This window comes from Chinchilla lanigera, unplaced genomic scaffold (assembly GCF_000276665.1).
Source record: "Chinchilla lanigera isolate Chin_1 unplaced genomic scaffold, ChiLan1.0 scaffold00029, whole genome shotgun sequence".
Classification (NCBI taxonomy): domain Eukaryota; kingdom Metazoa; phylum Chordata; class Mammalia; order Rodentia; family Chinchillidae; genus Chinchilla; species Chinchilla lanigera.
In genome coordinates, this window is record NW_004955430.1 from 3,598,985 (window position 1) to 3,622,242 (window position 23,258).

Genomic DNA, 23,258 nt, shown 5'->3' on the forward strand with positions numbered 1-23,258 from the left:
CAAAGGCCACTAGTGTCCCTAGTTTTCCTGTTGGTCAGGTTTGCCCCTCAGTGAGCCCTGAGAAGCACTACTTAGTTTCGGGTTTTCCAGCAGTTGTTGATTTGTATCTAGTTATCCCAGGTCTCAGATGCAGGCATTGGTGTTAGCTGATGGCAGACCATCTGATCCAGCGTCCCCTTGCAGTTCAGGGCACATGCATGGCCAAGACTCGAGTTGCACTGATGTGACAATCCTGGTCCAGTGGACCTATGTCCCTAGGCAGTTCAGGGTACAGGCAAAACCCAAACACAACCTGCAGGGTCGGCAGTTTGTGTACCTCCTGATTCTGGGTCTCCAGACAGTTGAGGACACATACAGGAACCAGATACAGGCCGGACAGGCAGCAATCACAGACTGCCCACGCCTGCCACCCCCTAGAGGGTCCAGGCACAAGTAAAGCATGGACATAGACCGTGGGAACAGCAGCTCTTGGAGCACTCGCTCACTCGGTGCAGGGCATGCACAGGGAGGGGCCACACATGCCCCCTAGCTAGAGCAGTCCCTGGGGCTTCTGAGTGAGGACCTCCTGTCTGCTGCAGGTGCACAGAGGGCAGAGACTCAGTCTGTAATGGAGGTGGGGTTCTGGGTCACCTGCTGTGCCCCCAGGAAGTAGATGGGAGATACCTGGCTCTCTGTGAGTTTCAGCTGGGAACTGTGGTGGTGTGAGTAAAGCATGAACTTGAACCACGGGACCAGCAGCTCTTGGAGCACTTGCTCACTCGGCGCAGGGTGCGTGCCTCTGTTATCATTTCTGTGAACAGATCTGTAATGCCACTTGTGCTGTCTTCTGAGTTTTTACTAATTCCAGTTAATCTTAGGTTAGTCTTCTTTGTATCACCTAGCAGATGTTGGACCCATTTTTCAGTTCTTTGTAGTTTTTAAGGTTTCTCTGAGTAATTGGTCTTTGATTGTTTGTTTGTTTTGATACCAAGAATAGAACTTCGGACTTTGTGCTTGCCAGGCGTAATTGGTCTTTGAAAACATCCCTGTCTTATAGTTCTCACACTCTGTCCTCACATAGGTTGCTTCTGTTGCCTATACTTTGAATAAAATTTTTAATCTTCTGCATTTCTATTTGGAACTTTTTCGTGGACTCTCATTCTTTCCTAAAATGGTCATTGAAGTTTTTGTATTATTTAGTTTTGCTAGCCTTTTATTAGTATCATCTTTAGCTCCCTGATCATTTTGTTTATCACATCCATTACCTATTTAGCTACCTCTTTTGTTAGTCCTTTAAGTACCTCATTGTTCTGTTTTTAATCTGTTCTATCATCCTTTCAAATACAGTGGTACCTTGGTTCACAAACTTAATTTTTTCCACAATTCTGGTTGCAAACCAAATTGGATGAGAACAGAATCAAATTTCCCCATGAGATCAACATTGGACCTAACCACTGAATTCAATGTACTTCTTGTCCCATTTGGTTTGTGACCAGAATCGTGGAAAAAATTAAGTTCTGAGCCAAGGTACCACTGTAATTCAGCTATGTGGTTTTTACTTTTCTCCCCCTCAATACCCCTTGGATAGGTTTTGTGGGTTTGGGGAGTTTGGGAAGGTGTTTTGTTGCCTAGTCTTTTCATGTTTCAATTGGTTTTTGTTTGTTTTGTTTTGTGCTGAGGTTTTGGGGCACTTATAGTGGAAAAACTTTTTTGCTAGAGAGGTCTTTGTTGTATAAAACTTTGTTGTATAGAGATCTCTTTTGTTAGTCTGCTATTCCGTGATAGATTCAGAGTGTGGCTAACTATAACCTTTTGCCTCTATCCCAAGATCTAACCACTTCTATTAGTTTGGGAAGGGACAATACAGTGTAATTGGCCAGCACCCAATTCGCCAAGAATGCACCACAGTATTGTTAATGTCACAAAGGTAATCTGGGTATTGGCATACAGAGAAAACCTATTATATAACAACAACTATGTGACTTTGGCAGTATGAAGAAAATTAGCAACAGTAGTTTCATCCAAGACAGATGGGGTATTGATATACTATAAGAACTAATAATGAATCACCCTTTATATTAGAAATATATTTTTACGGTATTAACTAAGTTAAACCAAATATTGACCTACAGCAAATACCTGCTTAATGTGACAACTCTACTTCCACTAATGATAGAAAAGGACTCAGTAGTAGTAATGTAGAGGTAACTATGTAAAGATTAATCAAACTTAATGATTATCGTAATTGCATTTTATGACTTCCTTTTTCTAATACTCATTTTGTATTTCCCCTGGGCTTAGCTATAACATCAGCTGGTTGGGACTTTTTTTTTAGTTCAGGCTGGCCTTGAGCTCACTATGTAGTTATGTAATCCAGGTTGGTCATGAACTCACTGCAATCCTCCTGCCTTTGCCTCCAAGTGCTGGGATTGCAGATATGCACCACCATGCCTGGCCAGCTGAGACTTTTTTACCTGGTATGCTGACCCAAACTTTCCTTCCTGAAGGGTTCCAGTCTTCAATTTTCCTAATTGTGAATGTTTGTATTTTAAAGAGAGAGGATCTTGGTATGTTGCCCAAGCTGGCTGTGAACTCTTAGACTCAAGCAATCCTGCCTTAGCTTCCTGAATAGCTGGGACTATAGGCATGTGCCACCACAACCATCGTTCCGACCTGGTTTTGGTTGCCATAGTTTTCTATAAGAAGTGGAAGTACTAATAGATGACCCAGAGAAGCACCTGGATTACTACCTTGCCTCCATTATGTAGAAACAACTCAACTTTCAAATACTAATCAGAACCAATCACTACAGCCTGTAGATTATTCTCCTGTCCTGCCAGGTGTGTTAATTCAGTTATATCCAAGCACCAAAATGCCCGAGAGGAGCTAGTCAGTGGCACAATTGCTGTATACCTTGGTGGAAACATCTCCCCACTTTCTTGCGGATTAAGATCTGCAAACCAGCAAGTTTAAAGTTGCTGTGACTGGAATAATCTTTGAGTTGGCTATTAGGTATAATGTTAAGAGGACTCATCTTTTCCTCCAGTCTCTGGGCCTGTATATTCCCTGTATGGGAGAAATTGCACCATAGCTTGATTTCTGACTCAGAGCATATGCTACATTCTATAAAGCAGAATTCCATCTTTTTATGGTATCTTGCCCCAACTGGTACCATAACTAGGAAGACATCCCTCTTTTCAGGTAGGCCAGTCCTTTCTTCTGGCAGGTCATTGACAGTTCTTTCTTTTTTGAGATGGGATCTCTATCCTATCAAGGCCCAGGCTAGCCTTGAACTGAGATCCTCCAGCCTCAACCTCCCAGGTAGATGGGATGATGGGCACATGCCCCCACATTCTGTTGACAACTCTTCCTGATACTATACTAATGGCATATTTTTTGCATTTTCTATATATTTTTTATAGCTGGACTGTTGATTCTCATACTTTCCTATCTCATGTTTCCTACCATGACTTGATTTGTGATATTAGATAAACTCCATTTCTCTCTTTGGAACCTTTGATTCTCTTCCTAGAGACTGTGTAATCCGGATGATGCTCCTTGAAAAACATTCCCCTCTCCTTGTGTTCTTCCTCCAGTGACCTGGCAGGTTAGTAGTGACATCACGTGGGACAGTGTGAGCACGGTGACTTGTTGAGGCCAAGGGCTGTGCTCATGGGAGAGCGGGGGCCTGGTGTATTCTCATCTCTGTTCACGTCTGTGTCCCTCCCTCCACCTGGAGCCTGTGTGGAGCCGAGGAAACATGTCATCCTGTCACTGTCATGCCGGTGCACATTTCTGTGGCGATGAGGAAGCAGCAACATCGTGGAGGGGAGGCCAGAAAAAGCGAGGAGGCATTTGACATTTCCAGCCTGTATTTCCTGCCCCTCTCTCCTCACCCCATTTAGAGTCAGAGGTATACAGTTTCTCTCCCTTCCAAAGAGGTGTGATGCTCCGGAGCCAACCAGGCCTAATTAGGACAGAATCATTCCCTGTCTTCCTCCTTCTTACCTGCTCCCAACCGAACACTACGCTTGGCAGGTACAGCAGGAAATATTCTGTGCTTTCCTGTTTCTCTCTCCCTTCCTCCTTCTCTCCCTCCCTTCTTCCTTTCCCTTTCTCCTTTCTCCTTTCTTCACTCCCTCCCTGTTCCCTTTTCCTTCCCTTTCTTTCCCTTCCTCATAAAAATATCCTGCTGTATAACTGGCAGTCCAGTAAGCTGTGCAAATAATCACTGTGCCAGAGCCTGCAGGATGAAGGCAGGAGATCTAACACTCAGATCGTGCCAGCTTTGCCTTTTGTCTTTCTTCAAAAACAAACAAAAACAGGCAAAAAAACCCAAAACAACAACAACAAAAAACAACCCAAACTGTGCCCCTTAAGGTCTGGGCTTGGGGAACTCAGAGAGGAATGTGGGGTGGGTTTCCATGGTGGCAGGCACCGGACTCAGGAAACATGTGCCTGGTGGGGTGAGAGGAAGGAACCGGGTTGGTGTCATGTGGGAATGTTGGTGTTACTAAAGATGGGTGGGACAGTTGGACTCGCTGTGTCTTGAGCCGCTATCCCATGCTCCGGCCTTTCTTCCTTATGCGTGTCTTCCCCAGCACACCTATGTAGCATCCCTCTTCCTGCTTTCCAAATCTTGTCTGTTGCCCAAGGCCCTGCTCTTACATAATGTGTTCAGGACCAGCCTGGCAGAGAGGCTGTTGTCTCCAGGCCCTCATCGTGTGTGACAGAAACAGCCCCTGCCATACCTCTTCGTCTTCCTGGGTTCTCCCCAGAGCCTCTTGTTACCCGTGTGTGGGGTGGTGGTGGGGAGGGAGAGGCAGGGAGAGGTAGTGTAGTATGTGGGCTCAGAGCACAGGGTTGGGGTGATAGGTTTACCATTTCTCTGTGACTTAGGTTAAGTGACCATTTTCGTAAGCCTCTGTTTCCTCATCAGTAAAATACTGAAAGTAATAGTTTCTTAAACTGTGGGGTTTAGAGTTCTGATGACAATTAAATGACACACTGCCTGTAAAGCATTTGGCGAAATAGCTGGCTCATAGTCAGTACTCAAGAAGCGTTAGGCATGACTGGTACAGTTATCACTACCCCGCTTTATAGTAGAAGAAAAGACATGTGGGGAGCGTAGATGACTTACTCCAGTTGTACTGTCAATTGTTAACTTCAGAGGTCAAGTAACAGGATGATTGGGAGGTGCTGGACACTGTGCTAGAACAGGGAATCTCATACTCAGAAGAAGAGCATGGCTGGGGAGCATGTTTTTCCTGGTGTAGAGATGGATGGGAGGATAAAAGGATCAGTGTACAGTACAAAGAACCTTTGACCTGGAGACAAAACTGCAGCTCTGTAAGGAGAGCACCTGCCATTTCTTTACCCTTGTGTCTCCAGCTTTCAGCATGTCACAGTAAAGCACATAGTAGTTACTACATCAGTCTCTAGGGAAGGCATGGTCAGAAGCCCTGAGCCATGGTTCTGGCTGTGACTCTGAACTGGGTGATCCTGAACACCCGTTCATGTCCTCCACTTTGCAGAGGTCTCCTCAGTGTGTGAACGGAGGGGTTGGAACTGTTCTAGCCATGCTGGCTCTTGTGATCTGCTGTTCTCTGACTTGACTCCTGGTGGCCTCCACCTCCAGTGTGCATATTTGCCTCAGTTACACTTTTGGAGAACTGATAGAGGGGTAAAGGCACGAATGGACTCACAGGTACCAGGGTCGCCCCAGCGCTGCCAGTACCACAGACAGTGTGGTGTCCTCAGATGGCCCCGGGCTGGCTGATCTGTTCAAGAGCCTGTCAGCTTGAGGACAGCCTGGATTCCTACTAGTGTGGAAAGACTTCCCTGGAAGCCACATGTGCTGCTGTTGCTACTGCCTAGACTCAGTAGAGAGACCTAAAACACATCATTAACTCTCTGCTGCTTAGAAAATTCTAGCATTTCATTGGCTACACAATAAAACTTCTAAGCATAGCATCTGAGGACCTTGAGATGCTTTGTATCCTGTCTGCTTTTCTTAGGTTGTTCCTCCCTAGCAGGACTTAGGGCCCCAGCCCCATACTGTGGCCTCCCCAGATACCTCAGGACCTTGTTCCTCAGACTTTTCACACAGACCCATTCATTTCACCTGTCCTGCACAGTATTGCTGCTTGGGCTTCTACCCATGCCTTCTCAGATGTCTTCCTTCATAAGGAGTCATCTGTCTTTCGTCAGGTTGATTCCTTGTCTGTATAACCTGTAGCACCTGGATTGTACTTACTCCCATCTATCACTTTGTGTATATGTCAGATAGGATACTCTGGTTGTTCAGATGCTGGGTTTGATATTGAATGAACTGGAATACAAATTCTGGGTCAGCCATGCACTACCTGTGTGTACTTGAGCAGCAATCACTTCACCCCTTTGGTTTCAGCCTCTGTTATGGTTTAGATCTAAAGTGGCCCCCAGAAATCTCATGTGTTCAAAGTTGGGGCTTTGGGGAGATGACTGGATCATGGGGGTGCTGTAATCGTCAGTGGATTCCAAAGATGAGTTCATAGCTAAATGTGGTGTTAGGAGGCGGGCTCTGGTTGGAAGAGGAGGGTCACCCGGGGTGTGCCTTTGAAGGTATACCTCTCTCCCTGCCTCTCCCCTTCTCTCTGCTTCCTGGCCGCCATGAGGTGAGCAGCTTTCTTCTGCCAGACCGTTCTGCAGTGTTTCTGCCTCGGAGCCAGACAACTATGGACTGAACCTCTGAGACCATGAACCAAAAGAAACCTGCTCTCCTTTAAGTTGCAGGTGTTGGGTATTTTGTCCCAGCAATGGGAAAGTGACTAATACAGGATCTTTATTGGTGAAATGAAGTTAATTCTTGGGTTTGAAGGTTTTGTAAGGTGATGGATTTGTGGTTCTTCACAGGTGGCAGCTAATAGACTGTTTGTGTACAAGTCTGTTTCACCAGGCATGTAATCTCCTTTTATGCAGAAAAATGTTATGAACTATTACCACAAAGGCAGGTTGACTGGGGCAGAAACCACACCAGTAAAACGGGCATGTCACAGTGTGGCTGTAATCTCAATGCCCTCCCAACCCCACAGCCCCTGAGCCTTGCCCAGGGTGTTCCATGGCCTGATCCTCAGTAGAAGAAGGTTGAATTGCATTTTGAATTTCTTCATGCTTTGTGTTTCTTAGTTTTCATAAAATTAATATTCAGAATTTTAATTAGTCATGGAAAGTTCTGCATTTTTTCCCTTTTTTTCCTCTGTGAAGACCATAGTTTCAATTTATTTGCTTTGAATGAATTAATTAATTGATCAAACCTTTGTGAAGCATTGGTGATGTGCCTGGGACTGTGAGGCGCTAAGTTTTAACCAACACCTGGAGATAGATACGCGTTTACTGACACCTTCACTGGTGCTTCTTGATTGGTCTGACAGTAGTTGCAGGAGGTAAGAGGCACTATGCTTATTACCATCCTCACTTTAGGGAGGACTGGGGCTGAGGTCCTCATGCTCTACCTCTAAGGAGGGGACTCTTTCCCTACTTAGTCAGTCTCTTTCTGGCTTGTTTTCCTGGCCTTGTGCCCTGGTTGGAAGGGAACAAAAGGACTCAGGGTATATCTGGCTCACCTGTCCACAGTGAAAGCTGGCTTCGTGATCCATTTTTCTAGTAAGTATGAAGAACAATGGGCTGGCACAGAAGGCAGGGAAGACATGGCCCCTTCCTACCATAAGTTATAAACTCAGTGCAGTGGATAGACACATGCAGCTTTATTGAGCACATCATTATAGAATGTCTGCTTGAGTCCAGTTCTGTGCTAAAGGTTAGTGAAATGATGGCCAGCTAGACTGCAAAGGGGTCTCCCAGGCTTCTAGCAATGGCACAGTTAATAGAGAAAGATAAACAAGGTAGTCACCTGTTGTTATATATGCTATGAAGAGAACTTATGAAAAATTAAATAGGACAAGTAGACCACAATAAAATATGAAGAATTTACAGAATCATCATGTGTCAGCTCTGAAAATGCCTCGTCCTGCCTCTTTTCTAAGTTGAGGAGTCCAGGATCTAGGAAGGTGCACAACAGAGCCAAGACAGATTTCCAGTTAGTACCCTTTCTGTGAGCAGTGTATGCAGGGGCATTAGCAGTGGAAGAAGTAGCATTTTTAAAAATTAAGTTTATTGGTACATTTTAGATATACATAATGATCACTTTCATCAGAGGGAATTTGTGCCTGTACATGATATATCTTGATTCTTTTTTTCTCCCACTCTCCTCCTTTCTCCTTAACCCCTCTTCCCTCTTTATTTACAAAAGCTTTGTTTCCATGTTTTTCCTTTCCCCTTTCTTCCTTTCCCCCTCTCTCCTTCCGAGTTCCTCTTCCAATTTGAACATTTTCTATTTCACAATATCTATTATACATTTTGGTCATTATTTATACTTTTGATTTCTCACACCAGAGAAACAATGTGGTATTTACACACTTGGGCCTGGCTTATTTCACTTAAGAGTATGGTCTCAAGGCGTATCCATTTGCCTAGAAATGCCCCAAGTGTATCCAAGAAGTAGCATTTTTGAGAAGGGTTTTGATTTCTACCATCAGAACTCATTTCTGGTCCCTCTTTGTAAGCAAAACATGTAGAAGAAAACCAAAAGGAACCAAATTTATGCATTTGCAGTGTGGGAGGAACATTTCTCCCAACTGAAAACTCTCCAAAAGCATTTGGAATCATAGATTTCTGTAAGGGCTTAATTTTACCCTACATTTTTGCAGGTATTTGTTTCCTAAGCAGATTTACCTGGATTTGCACAGCAGAAGGAATGAGTTTGAGGTGGCTTCTGACAGGTTATGCTACTACTGGAAAACGCTAGGAACTTTTAATGTCCTAGAAGGGAAACAGGTGAGAGGAGCAGTTTCTGAGGCCAGAGGAAGAAGACAGCTCCCATCCCTAGTTGACACTGGTATAAGAGAACTGAGAAAGGAGCAAGAAAAGCCCTTCCTGAATGAGCAAGAGAACACATAGCTGTGTATGCATCCTTAGACACCAGCCTGAAACTTCATTTCCTCCTCTAGAACTTCCCCTCCCCATGTTCCAATAAGCACAAACTTATAAAGGAAAGCAAGTCATACCTTAAACTCTACAGTAGACACCTGTGAGTTCATATATAGGAAAGGAACGGAATAAACCAGAGTTGTGAGTTCCTGTTCATCAAAACAGATAGGACAGAGGGTGTAGCTCTCTCCATGCCCTGCACTGAATCTAGGTAGCCCTAGAGTGACTTCCTCAGTCTTCTTCTCTTTACAGATTTTTGTCCTAGAACTAACCCAAGGAGAGGGTGATAGTGAGAGATCCTAAATGTCTAGAGCCAGCAATACTTGTTTATTCAGCTTTTTCTTGTGCTGAGGCTAAGATTGGGGCCTGGTATGAGGGGACAGTCAGGATGAGGGAGCTAAGTATGTGTGCTCAAAAGTTGTTCTGGAAGCTGAATGAAATGAAATAAATCAAGATACCGAATGCAACACAGACTTGAACGCACTTGTGTGAAGAAAACAAAGAGCAAAGGTTTCTAAGGCAGGGCATGGAAAGCAGTAACCATAAAAGAACGATGCAGTTGACTTCATCAAAATTAAAAGCTTGTGCTTATCAAAAGATGCTGTTAAGAAAATGAATAAGCAAGCCACCAATTGGGAAAAAGCACTGGCAAAACATTCATCTGAGGAAGGATTTGTATTTGGGACATACAGAACATTCATGTAACTCAAGAATAAAACGGTCAGTACTTCAGGAATGAATTAAAAGAGTTAACAGATATTTGTAATGGAGGAGGAAATATTTATCATTACTGTCATCTGAAAAATGTAAATTAAAATAGTAATGACATGCCACTGCACCAGGGTGACAAAAACAAAAAACTGACAATGCCAAATGTTGGTGAGGATGCAGAATAGCCAGGAGCTCTGAACACTGTTGGTAGGTGTATCAATCAATGTTTACTGGAGAAGCAGTTTTAATGCAAGATATAGAAATATATAACAATTTACAAGATTGGCTTACAGTGGCCACCCACAAAAATGCCAAAGGGCTCTCTGTAAGCTTCAGATCCAGAGGGACCAGTCAAAGCCTGGAGTTCACTGTAGTGTCCTATTCGAGTCCATATTAGGAAGCTGAAGGGTCTGTGTTGGAGGCTGAAGGGTTTGCACTGGAAGCCAGGAGCACTGTCCAAGTTGAGGGCAAAGACTGGAGCTCCTCGGAAGAAACAGAAGTGAGCTTTCCTTCTTCATTTTCCTTTTATTCATTCAGACGACAGGGCTATTGGTTGGTGTTGCTCATACCCAGGAAGGGTCTTCTGTCTTCAGTAAATTCCTTCAGCCACACCCAGAACTATGCTGATCCAATTTAGTTGGGTGTTTCTTATTCAAGTTGACACATCAGTTAACTATCACAGTAGGATTGCACAATGGCACAAACACTTCGGAAAAACTGAAGGCAGGTTTTTTTTTTTTGTAAGAGTAATGACCCAGAAGTTTTATTCTTCAATATTTACCTGACAGATAAAAGCCTTTGTCCACAAAATAATTTTTCCACAAATTATTATAGCAACTTTATGATAGAAAACTAGTAATGCAGATGTCCATCAATGGAGAAATGGATAACAAACCATGGTATATTTACATAGTGGAATACTGCTCAACAATAAAAAGGCATGTGTGACTGATAAGTGTAACATTATTTTGCTGAGTGGCAGAAAACTTTTATAAGAGTAAATCCTGTATGTCAAAACTCAATAAATGCTACTCCTAAGATTCATGTCTTTCTTGGTGTATACATTTTACTTTACCAAACTTGTGAACAAATATTAAACTGTAGATAGTGATACACATGTTTAGATGCTTAGGGGTGAAGTATAGAGAGGTCTGTATTTTATCTAAAAATAAGATGTGTTAGTGGATGGAGTGAGGGATGGCTAGGTATGTGGTAAAGCAAGTACAGCAGAATTTTATGGTAGGATTGAGGTAGTGGATATGTGGGCATTCACTGTAAAATATTTTCAGTTTCTCTGTGTGTTTGAAAATGTTTGTAATAAATACGCTGAAGAGGAGGAAGCGCATTGCAATGACATGAATAGAAAATAATTGTGATTTATTACCCTTTGTTACATGATGCTGCTGTATTCCTTATCTTATTCAAAATTCCATTAAAACCCACCACAGGCGCCTGTGTAACATAGCTGATTTACCAAGTTCAGAAAAGTCCTTCTGGCCTGTCTGACTCATTTGTGTCACCCGGACACTTTTGAGTTGCTCTTCTCAGTACAGTTGTGATTTTCTTCCCCTTTGAACACGGTCATCCTTACATGCAGAGTGCTTGGAGTGGCTTTAGAATTGTTGCTTTTACTGTGTGTTAATTTGCAGAACAAATCAATAAGTAGAAGGTTGGGAAATAGTGAAGGGAAGGGAGCCGAGTTCAGTAATACGCTCGGTGACCAAGACAAAATTCATTTTAACTTCCAAGACTGGAGACAGAAATGCCAGATACACTGTTCCACTCAGCAGGATCGTGCAAGCTTTTGACTGGGGACGGGAAACCATAAACCACTGTGGAGAATCACAGAGTGAACTGAGGACAGAGATTAGATCAACATTCATTCTTTTTTTGTTCTCTTGGAATGAAGTCAGAACAACATTTTTCTCATTTTTGTTTTCAGTGAACCTATTTTTTAACTGACCTATGCAATAGTTATAGGAAAGGAAAAGTGGAAGAAGCGGGTTCAGCATACTGGGTAGTTAGCTCTTGTGTGATCATGAAAACAGCAAAAGAAAGCAAAACCGAGTACCTCTCTCTGGTAAAGGTGGCTCTGCCATTCCCCTTCTGCCATGCTGAACCTTTCATAGCCAGGTATTTTTTTTGTTGTTGTTCCTCTCCCTGCTGGCCTAAGACCCACTGTAATGACCTGTTCAGAAAATGTGTGCTCCTGGCATTTGCCTCCCACAGTAAGATGCTTCACTTAGAAAGTACCCAGCAGAGGCACTCTACTGTAGCCCAGCATGCCCTTACAGTGATTTTGAACATACAACACTCTCCTTAGTCCATGAGCTTTGGCCTTGATGGGACCAGTAATTGGAAACAGAACCTCTGTGTGGGACAGTGAGTTCTCCAGGTGGTAGGCCTGAGGTTAGACTTGTCCAGATGCTGCTGTGGGGTTGCAAAAGGGCAACGTAGCTATCATGCCTTATTAATGCATGGAGAAACCCCAAAGCATTCTGATGACAGTGGAATTGTACTGATAGAGTAGGGGAATAAGAAAGCTGGTAATTGCCTGGTTCTTCTAAAGGGAAGCAGCGGGAATGACAGGGAGGGGGAGAGTGTGTGTATGTGCGAAGAAGTATAACAGTCGCTCTGTGTTTATTCCATTGTTCTCATCTCTGAGTCCTTGCAGTAGGTGAGGTTTGTGACAGTGGACTGTCCTGAGTACAGAGCATCTAAGAGACAAAGACCACATCTGATCACAGCTGGGCCTGGAGGTCCTGGCCTTGAGAGTGTGTTCTGGAAGAAGCAGACCTTAAGGGCAAAGGGAACAGTTGGACCCATGCTGATGCTGTTGAAATAGACTCTGGGGTCCGCTTTCTGTACTTTTAGGAGAGCACGCCAGATAGAGATGAGTTTGTAGAGCTGTGTCTCCTCTACCATTTCTTTGGTGGTTCCAATGTGCCACTTTACTGGTCTCTGGCAGCCCCTACATGTGCCTCTGGTCTCACGCATTTCTCTTGCTGTCCTCACTACTCTCTAGCTACCCCGTGGACCCTTCCAGGAAGGTGTGCCTTTTTGGGATTTAGGGAGGCTTTCTATATACTTTGTATATTAAGCTCCCACTCTAAATACTGCTTCTTCTGCCAGATTTGTGCCATTTTCTAACATAACAGACTTCATTAGGTGCAGGACATGTGTTCATTTAGTTTTTCATTAACCACTAAGTGCCCATTCTGTGTCAGGTGTAGACAAAAGGAATTTGCTGGAACTAGGTAATCTGCAACCACACATCTTTCTTTTTGGCCTTCAAATCTGTGTGCCTCTTATTGTGGGGTAGACACTTCCCTGTGGGTGTCTGGGCCAGTTGGGTGTTCATAGATCCAAGAAACCCAGTGCGGGGAGAAGTGGAGGTCATGTGGTCCAGCTCCTCAGGGAAGGTGAAGAGCCAAGTGAGAAGATTCAGACGGAGCTGGGGGTTGGAGGGAGAAGAGAGTTCTGTGTGTAGTTCCACTGCTTTGCTTTTCTCCAGAGAAGCTTTGAAGCTGGAAACTGCCAGTGAGATACCACAGAACTGATGGAATGCTGGAGCGGAAGGGTCCAAGTCTGTCTTCGTGCTCCCTGATTAAATGTGAGGCTCATCAAGGGTGATTCCAAGTCTAGGCTGACTGGCATGGTGTGGTGGGTTTGGTTGGTCAGTGATGACTGGTGTATGCTTCCTCATGGTCAGAGTGCTGGAGAGAAGATGGCAGCCGATGGCCAGGCTCCAGAAGGGCCTGCTCTTGTCATTTCCTGATTGTGCTGATGTGGAGATAATGTAGAACTGTGACTGAGGCCCTCGTATGGTGGTGGTGGTGAACCTTTCAGAGTGTTCAGTGATACAAACAGCTTGCTGCAGTACGCGAGCCCTAGGTTCCCCGCACTGCCCTGATAAGTGGGGACAGCTGAGCTGCACAGTATGGTTTCGACTCAGGAGCTCCGAAGTAGAGGCGACAATTGGAGCCAATATGGAAGGTGAAGGAGGAAAAGGCTGACTGGGGAAATAAAGGGAGCAAACGAAGCTCTTAGTAAAGCCCTTCAGGTGGAAAGGGATAAAAAAATCAATTCCACTGATTTTTTTGTTTGTTTGTTTAAGTCAAACATTGGTAAAACCACACCCAAGTGTCACTGTGCAGGGAGAAAGGCAGAGGCAAGTGAACTGGGCTTTCCTTTCAGCCTTAGCTGCGGTCTGGTTAATAATATTGGATAATCTTCCCTTTCGTGCCTCAGTTTACCAATCTATATTTAATTCATTGCACGTTCTCAAACTGTAACATGAGGCAGCTTTATGTGCCCAGTCTCCGCTTTCACCTGTGCCATGTTGAATCTACCTGTGCCCCTTGTATGTGACAGCTGAGGCTGGCTGCATATCTAGCTGTTGGTTTTCATTGCTGAAAATGTCAGTGCTGTGCTCCCTGCTGTTGTAGGAAGGGAGTGTCAGCTTCTTCCTTTGCCCCTTCCGGTGCATCACTCATGTCCCCACTTTTGGGGAAGGGAAGAACAGTACAAAAGCAGGTGTCTTTTAACCTAACTGAGTTTTACTGAGTGTTTTGGTTCCTTTTTGCTTCTCTAAGTAAAACTGGCCAGGTGGCCACAAGATCCATTTGACAGGTGTCCGTGAGTCGGTCCCCTGTGGGATCTGTGGAGACCTCCCCGCTTCACAGGTGCTGACAAGAACATGTGGCTCTGGTTCCCGTGGCACAGCTTCTGGTTGTTAGCATGTCCCTGCATGGTAGCCAGCCCCCCTGAGTGAGTTTCCAGAACTAACTTCAGCTGGTTCACAGGGGGCAGGTGGGTCCCTGCCGCGCTAAAAGGCAACATGATGACTGTCTTTCTCAGACAAGTAGACTTTCACTCAGGACCATAGCCCAAGCCAAAAGCCCACAGAGGGGCGATGTGCTAGGTTTTCCTACTCTCCTTCCTCTTCCTCCTCCTCCCCCGACCCTGGAAGACTTTTTATTTGCCAGGAAATGAACGCTGGCCAACTACATCTCAGTTGTGAAGGTGACAGTCGTGCAAGTAATCTGGACTTGTGGCTCCTTCAGTGGTAATTAATCCACCTGAGCTCTAGAAAGGGTCAGGTCTTTCGAAAATGTCTCCTTCATGATATGTGGCTTATTTTGATCCTCACCATACCAGTACTGCCTACTGTCATTCATCCGATGACTCTCTAGAAACTCGAGCCACTGAGCGTTACGCCAGAGAAACTTCTCCTTCTTACCCTGTTCTTCATCATATGCTGCTCTAGTGTCTTGCGTACCGTCATGGACCTTTTGGATTTTATTATTTTTATTGTGCATCAGATCTATGAGATACACTGCAGTCTGTGTTTCCTTGATTTTGACATCTCTGGTGGCTTGATGGAAAACCATCAGGTAGAAGGCATAAATTACCTGACCACAAATTCATCATCTTCTCATTGAGCACTCAGAAATTGTAAAAGGGTAGGGATTATTCCAAATATGGCCAGCATTATAGCTCAAGAGTCATCCTTAGATACAATTCCAATCATTTTAATCACTTCTAAAATGAGGTCTTCTGTAGTACATGGTTTTAGTTTATCCTTGAGGTACGGAACCGATTTATACTCCTTAAAAACCAGTTCCCAGTCAAGTCTGGAATGGTCAGAATTGCCTGTGTTCTTAAACATGCAGTTACAGAGTCTCTCTCTTCTGCATTAGAAATCTGGGCTCCAAGGTCCGCAGCATAATCAATAAACAGATTTTTAGTTGGTCTGCCGTGCTGGGAAACATTTCCAATCATTTTCATTAACAATGGATGCTTGAGCTTCAGAGCTCTTTTCACAAATGTCTTTGGCCCATTTCCTTTGCAGATCAGCTATATATTCATTCTCGTTAGCAGCAAGATTAATGGCAGAGAGAGGTAAGTTCCAAATCATTTTGTTCACCTGAGCATTCATGGAGCATCCTGATTACCTGTGGTGTGCAGTCGGTATGTGCAAACACTGGTTTAAAGCTATCACCCGTGGTTATGCGGTAAAGCACACATATTGCTATTTGTTTATAGGTTTCATTGCCTGGAGTGCAGTGAGCTTTGGGAGAGGTCCAGCTTATTCCAGCCATCTTCTCTTCCTCACTCCTGTGTCGAAGGACAGGTTTAATAAAAGCTGAAGAGTGATAGTAAATCTTTATGCTCCCACAGTATCATTTCCACCATTTTTTAACAATATCCACTTTGCCGTATCTTTGCTATTCTCCATAAATATGCAGTTTCTTTAAGAATGTTACAACTATAATAAGTAGCTTAAAATTATCCCCACCAAGAGCCTTCACCAACATGTGAACTATATTCTTCTTCCTCATCTGTAAGTCTGTACAAATAGCCTCGGCCAGATTCAGAAGCAAATAAAGAGTTCGAGACCAGCCTGGGCTACAAAGTGAGCTCAAGGCCAGCCTGAAATGCATAACAAGACCCTGTCTCAAAAAAAAAAAAAAAAAAAAAAAAGAAGAAGAAGCAGATATAAAGCAACATGAAGTACCTGTTCTTGCTTTACCATACAGCTGTAGTATTTTTTAAAATATTTTTTTCATAATCTTTTTTTCAGAGTTTGCTTTTCAAGGTGCTCATCAACAGCCTTCTTCTTTGCAGAAAGTACTTCTTGCCAAAGCTTTTGTCTTTCTAACTCCTGATCAATGATATGCATACACAGAGCTGCAGTTATAGCAAGTGACTAGTCTATGAAACTGAGAAATAGTAGAAAAGCAAAAATAAGAAGAAATGTAACTTGTGCTTGTAGCTAAATCAATGCTTTGCTTCCATTCCTCTCAGGACTCTTGTTAGTGTGCCAACGGTAGTTTGATTCAACTGGAGTTCTTTCAAGTTACCAGGAGTTTGAAGCAAGCTCTAGGATCAAGGGAGAACCCTGAACCCTGTTGGGAATATTTTCATGCAGTGACTCAATGTATTTGTCCATGTCATTAGAGCTGGTAGCATCAGCAATCTCAGCTCCCTCAAAAGGAGATGGATCTTTAGGTCTGCTTGATTTTCCTGTCCTGTCCTGTCCTGTCCTGTCCTCTCTTGTCCTCTCTCCTCTCCTCTCCTCTCCTCTCCTCTCCTCTCCTCTCCTTTCCTTTCCTTTCCTTTCTTTTCCTTTCCTTTCCCCTCTTCTCTCCTCTCTTCTTCCTCCTCCTCTCCTCTCCTCTGCTTTGTTTCCTTTTTCTTTTTCTTTTCCTTTTCCTGACCATAATCACAGTGATTCTGCAAGTAGTACAATAGTTGTTCTACTTCATTTCACTTTTTTTAATTAATTAAGTTTATTGGTACACTTTAGGATACATAACAGTCACATCCATCATGGTGAATTTGTGCCTGTACATGATATAACTTGATTCTTTCTTTTCCCCATCCCTCTCCCTTCCCTTCAACCCCTCCTCCCCTCCTTATTTACAAAAGCTTTGTTTCCATATTTTTCTTTCTTTTATCTTTTTTTCTTTTCCCTTCATTTATTTCATTTTAAAGGATGAACAAGTTTCCATTCCTCAACCACTTCCCCTGCCAGGGATGTTATATCTGTGTTGGCATTAAGACTCTGCACAAGAATAATTTTTTGGCGTTTTTTCTTTTTTGTTCTCCCCACATGGAATCACCCATTCCTCCAAGAATGGTCACTTCCACTTCATGTTGAACAATGAGTGCCTTTTCTGGTTGGTGTAGATCAGTATTATCTCTGTTAATTTTCCTTTCGTGGTACTATTGGGCAAGGCGGAGGCAGTGGTGATTGAGAGGCTGGTGAGCTACTTCCAGGGACTGTGGTCAAGGACGCTCATCCAAGGCTGTGACACTCTCAGCAAAGCCAGGCAGTGGCAGGCTGAGGTTACCTTGTGGTTACCATGGTGAGGCCAGGGCTCCTCCACAACAGTGGTCCCCAGCTTCCCCAGGGCGCTATCCCAGGGCCTTGGCTGGGGCCCTCCTGAGGTACATGTGTCTGCACTGCCCTGTTTTTCCTGCAAGTGTGACTATCTTTATTGTTCTCTTGAGTCCTTGTTACTTTAATCTAGGAAAGGGGTGCTCCTTTTGGTTTTTCTCCTCCTAAGGCTGATGACTAGATAAAACTGTCCCCTCTCAAGCCTCACTAGCCTTTGGTGGTACAGTGGGTTGATTGTCCAGGGCTGGGAGATGTCTAGACTCATTTGTTGGTTTCTTAGGGAAAAAATGAGCTACTTAGCACATTTTGTTTTTAGCAAAGAGCCCTGTCCTCTGGTGCCTCTTCAAGAGGAAACAGCCAACTCCTTTTATGTATAAAATGAATTTTAGCATAGCCCTCACTGCCTTGCATTATATACACACATAGGCATTCTATACACACATCATTAGATGCAGAGTCTGCACTGCTTGTTTGGGGCTGTCTTTCAAGCTGTTGGTGTTCTCTCTGTGATGATATTTGACGAGTTTATGGCAGTGCTGGTGACCCTGGTAGAGCTTTCAATGATGCAAACACCCCACTGTGGCACGCATGCCATAGGTTCACCACCACTGGTCTAGGTTAACTCCTTGTAAAAGTAAGGAGGTTGAGTCTTATTTAAGGCCATTGTAACCTCTTTATCCATCCCCCAAACCTTAGAGTCAACACACACTGTTCTGGGTCTGCTGTATGCTGACACTGGTGCTGACAAGACCAAATTACAGTACTCCCTAACCCAGTTCAAAAGGATGAATGCCATGGCACTTAAAGGTTTTTGCAGAAACTATTATTTTAAGTCATTTTCACAGTGGCTACTGTAGTTTTATAGTCTTGTAGGAACTTTAGTTAAATACAGAGTAAAAAATTGAAAGCTGCTTTGGGAATAATGAAGAATCAGGTCCTGCAAGGTCTTTTTGAAAATATTCCCTAAGTAGCAGTTTCTTTTATGCTTGCAATTCTAAATTGTAGTGTGTCCCTCCAAACAAAACTGAGTACCATGTATGACTGTGCATGTATGTGCTTTCAGAAGCCTCGGCGGTCACTGCACTTTTAGCGCTTGTTACGTATGCACAGGAAGCAGTAGGGAAAGAGCACCAGAACCTGTTTGTAAAAATGTGTTTGCAAAGATTTTTGCTAGTGTTTCATAGCTATACCAGGTATTAAGCATAAATATTACACCATTCATTTTAGAAGAAGGAGCAGGGCTTGATAATCACTAGCATTGTACTTTTCTGGCAGAGCGGTCAAAGCCAAGATGGGTTACAAAGAACCAAATACTACATATGTTAGGATTTACGGGCCATGAAGTTTCTTTTATGTGTGTGTGTGTGTGTGTGTGTGTGTGTGTGTGTGTTTTGTTTTTTTTCCGGTACCGGGACTCGAACTCATGACCTTGCACTTGCCAGGCAGGCGCTGTGCCACTGAGCTAAACCCCCAGCTCCCCGGGCCATGAAGTTTCTGTCACAGATACTCACCTCTTTCTCTCATAGGCCAAAGGCCCTCTGTGGAAGTCAGTATGTAACAATTGAGTGTGGCTATGCTGCAGTAAAACTTTATCCAAAACCGCGCCATAGTTTGTGAATCCCTGCTCTAGTGAAACGTGCCTTTTGCATTGTTGCTGATGGTCTAACCCAACCCCAGAAGGCACCGACTGATTGCCTTCATCCCACCCAAGACCTCCAGCTGGTTGTGAACTAGGCCATGATGTCAGGTGGGTCCTCAGTCTTCTCTTAAAATGTTACCGCCATTGTGGAAACATAGTAGGCTGCGGACAGAAAACCTCTTTTTGCCCCTCTACCTCACAGATAGCAGAAGTTTGGGAACTGAATCCAACACAGAACAAAATACTGAATGAAAGAATTCTTGACAAAGTTAAATAAAATCATTATTAAGGTCAGGATAGCAGTTTAGCGCCAGAGTGATTTTCTGGGGGAACTTTTAACTGGCTGTGAACTTCCACCAGAGGCTGCATCCCTCCTTTCCCATATGTGATACTGTGCTGATTTTTAACAATTGAAAGTAAATAATGTGAGTAAGCCCTGGTGAGTCTCTCTGGCCTGCTGCACCTGTTCTTATATTTGACTTGATAATTTGGTTACACTATAAAGTCAATTGCAGGGACTTTCACTTTAAAAGATGTACATGTAACTTAAAGATAACTTAAACACTGACTCTGTGAGCTGACGTTTATTTGCCAATCTTTTGAAGTAGGGCCACAGCTTCTTTTTTAGTAATATGCATCTGCTGATTAGCATGCCCATTTTCCTTCCCACATAAACTACACATATAATATGCTTACAGTCTCCAGTTGCATTTTTTAAAGCATAGAAGAGGAAATTAAAGATACGTGAGAAGAAAGCTGAGAGTAATTCTAAGTTTATGGTTTTTCTGTTTTTACTGTTGTCTCATCTGTATGTGACTCAACACCAACAAAAAAAATTAGCAACATTCTTTATCAGTACTTCCAAAGGGCTCATCCTAGTGTTTGTGGTAGCAACAACTCTGTTTGTTTGGGTTTTTTTGCACTCATATTTCATCATCTGTGGCAGTATTCAATGCATTAGGTAGTTATAGCGGCAAGTCAACTGACATAAACTTGGAAACGAACAACCAATTTTTGGTAAGTATACAATTCTACCATTAGGAATAAAAATGCATAAGCTACCAAGAAATTATGTGAGGAGCGATGAGAGTTCTTTATGGCCTAGGTATTTGTCACTGTCTTTTATGTGGAAGGAACAAAGAATGCTAATTCAACTGACAGGTCACTTAAAAGGAAATCAATTTAGAGACCTAGCATGTTAGAAAAGAGGTTGTGATCTAAGCTTCTCTCCCTAGTTACCAGTATAATAATTATCACTTATTGTGTTCATACCATGTACGGAGTATTGCATATTGTTTCATTTATTTCTTTTACTGATGGTTAGAAGATGAAGACAGAAGGGTGAAGTGCTTGTCTGAGGTTACATAGCTGGGCCATTTAGGAAGTTTGAACCCAAACTGTCTGACTAAAACTTCATCACACTACCTGGCTTTGGCTGCACTGGCAACCAGAAATCCATCCAGCTACATTTCATTTTGTCTCATGTGGGTTTAATGAATATCTTCTTGTTTAAAATTCAGTAGCATGTGATGAAATCAGCATGGTACTGGCAAAAAAACAGACCTGAGGATCAATGGAACAGATTAGAAGATGCAGACACAACTACAAACACACTCAGCCACCTTAGCTTTGAGAAAGGAGCCTAACATGTTCACTGGAAGAAAGATAGCCTCTTTGATAAATGGTGCTGGAAAATCTGGCTTTCCACATGCTGAAGACTAAAGGTAGATCCATGTTTATCATCATTGTTACGGTTTGTGTCTGGATGTTCCCCACCTCAAAGCCTCTTGCAGTCATGGGGTGGGCTTCTAGAGTTTATGATTGATCCATGGTCCAATGCTAGGATTATGGGTGTGAGTGCTACACCTGCCCTGGGGCAGATAGTTTGCATATAATGTAAGGGAGGGAAAGAGGCTGCTTGCCACTACACCTCCCTTTTTGCTCTTGTTGCTTTTGCTGTCTTCCACCACCCTGAACTGTTGCCTTCTGCCATGTGCCACCCTGCCTTGGAGCCAGCTGAGTATAGACTGAGACCTCCGCAAACTGTGAGCTAAATAAACCTTTCCTTCCTTAATTTTGGGTGTCAGGTATTTTTCTCAGCAACAAGAGAAAAGTAATGGAGACAACCATGCACTAAACTAAAGGCAAAATGGATCAAAGATCTAAATATTAAAACAGAAAAACACTAAACCTAATGGACGAAAAAGTAGGTAGAAATCTTGAAGACATAGGGGTAGGCAGAGTTCATGAACAAAAACCCAGACCACAGAGGAAGTACTGCAAAGAATCAACAACTGGGATTTCATTAAAAAGTTTTTGCACATCAAAAGAAATCACCAACAGAGTGGAAAAAAAACTCATGAATTGGGAAAAAATTTTAGCCAACTGTCTCTCAGACAACAGACTTCTATCTAGAACACATAAAGAATTTTAAAAAATCAGGCCCCCAAAATTCAAAGATCAAATACAAAAATGGGCATCTGCAATGCATACACACTTCTCAAATGAAGAAATACAAATGGAAAATAAATATATAAAAAAATGTTCAACATCATTGATCATTTGAGAAATGTAAGTTAAAACAATACTGAGATTACATCTCACCCCAGAAAGAATGGCTATCAACAAGAAATCAATTAATAATAAACACTGGTGGGGCTGTGGGGGAAAAGGAACCTTCTCCACTATTAGTGGGAGTGTAGACTGGTGCAACCACTGTGGAAATCAGCGTGGAGATTCCTCAAAAAGCTAAGATTAGAGATCCCATTTGACCCAGCTATTCCCCTGGGTATTTTCCCAGAAGAAATTAAAACATCATACTATAGCGATATATGCGCACCCATATTTATAGCAGTGTAATTTATCATAGCTAAATCTTGGAAACAACCCAAATGACCATCAATTGAGGAATGGATAAAAAAGGGGTGTGGTATTTTTATGCAATAGAGTGCTACTCAGCTATAAAGAAAGATAAACTCAAGGCTTTTATAGGTAAATGGATGCAACTAAAGACCATACTCATAAGTAAAATAAACCAGACCTGCATGTGTAAACATCGTATAGTGTAAGAACCCGAAATAGTAAATAAGATCCAAAAGGTACAATAGATAATGTGAAAGGGAAGGACACTGCTTAAAAGGAAGGAAAACTGGGATGGGGGAAAAGAGAAAAGAAGGAAGGGGAAAAAAGATATGTATATATATACACACAAGCTAAGATAAGATAAGCTAATTGAACCACTAACTTCTATCAGTTCATTGGAAGAAACAGTGTGTGTATTGTTTGATCAGTTTTGCATGCCTGTATCTGGTAATCTGAGCAACTACTTTGAAGATAACAATATGCAATATAATAACCATTGTTAATTTCATGTCATCTTGTTTTGAAATTCTATATCATTTTAATTATTTTTTTATGTCTTTAAAATTTAAAAAATGAAAATAAAGAAATAAAATTCAGTAGCAGCTGGACCTAGTGGCACACACCTGTAATCCTAGCACTCTTTTTTTTTTTTTTGGAGACAGGGTCTCGCTATGCAGTTCATGCTGGCCCTGAGCTCACTTTGTAGCCCACACTGGTCTCAAACTCATAAAAATCCTCCTGCCTCAGCCTCCTAAGTGCTGGGATTACAGGCGTGCACCACCATGCCCAGCATCCTAGCACTCTAGAAGGCTGAGGCAGGGGAATTTCAAGTTTAAACCCAGCTGTGACAACTCAGTGAAAACCTGTCTCAAAATAAAAAATTTTAAAAAGGATTGGAGATACAGTTCGGTGTGAAGGCCCAGGATTCAACCCCCAGTTAACTTTCCCCCTCTCCAAGCAATAGCAAACTAATCCTGCTACAGGCACCACAGAGCTACTTTTCAAAGTCTACCCATTACCACTTACTGAGTAATCAGGGTTAATCTTATCTCACGTCATTGTCTCCCTCTATACTCCTGTGACAAGGCTGTGATAAATGTAAGACTACATGTGACAGCTGAACTATTTGTTCTG

At 42.9% G+C, this 23,258-nt stretch overlaps 1 protein-coding gene and 1 pseudogene across 10 annotated transcripts in view; one reads left to right on the top strand and one right to left on the bottom strand.

Moving 5' to 3' along the window:
• Cacna1d (calcium channel, voltage-dependent, L type, alpha 1D subunit) overlaps positions 1 to 23,258 on the top strand; it is a gene marked incomplete at its 5' end in the record, with an annotated part of 346,833 nt that overhangs the window by 148,834 nt on the left and 174,741 nt on the right.
• LOC102027439 lies at positions 14,695 to 17,436 on the bottom strand (annotated as a pseudogene).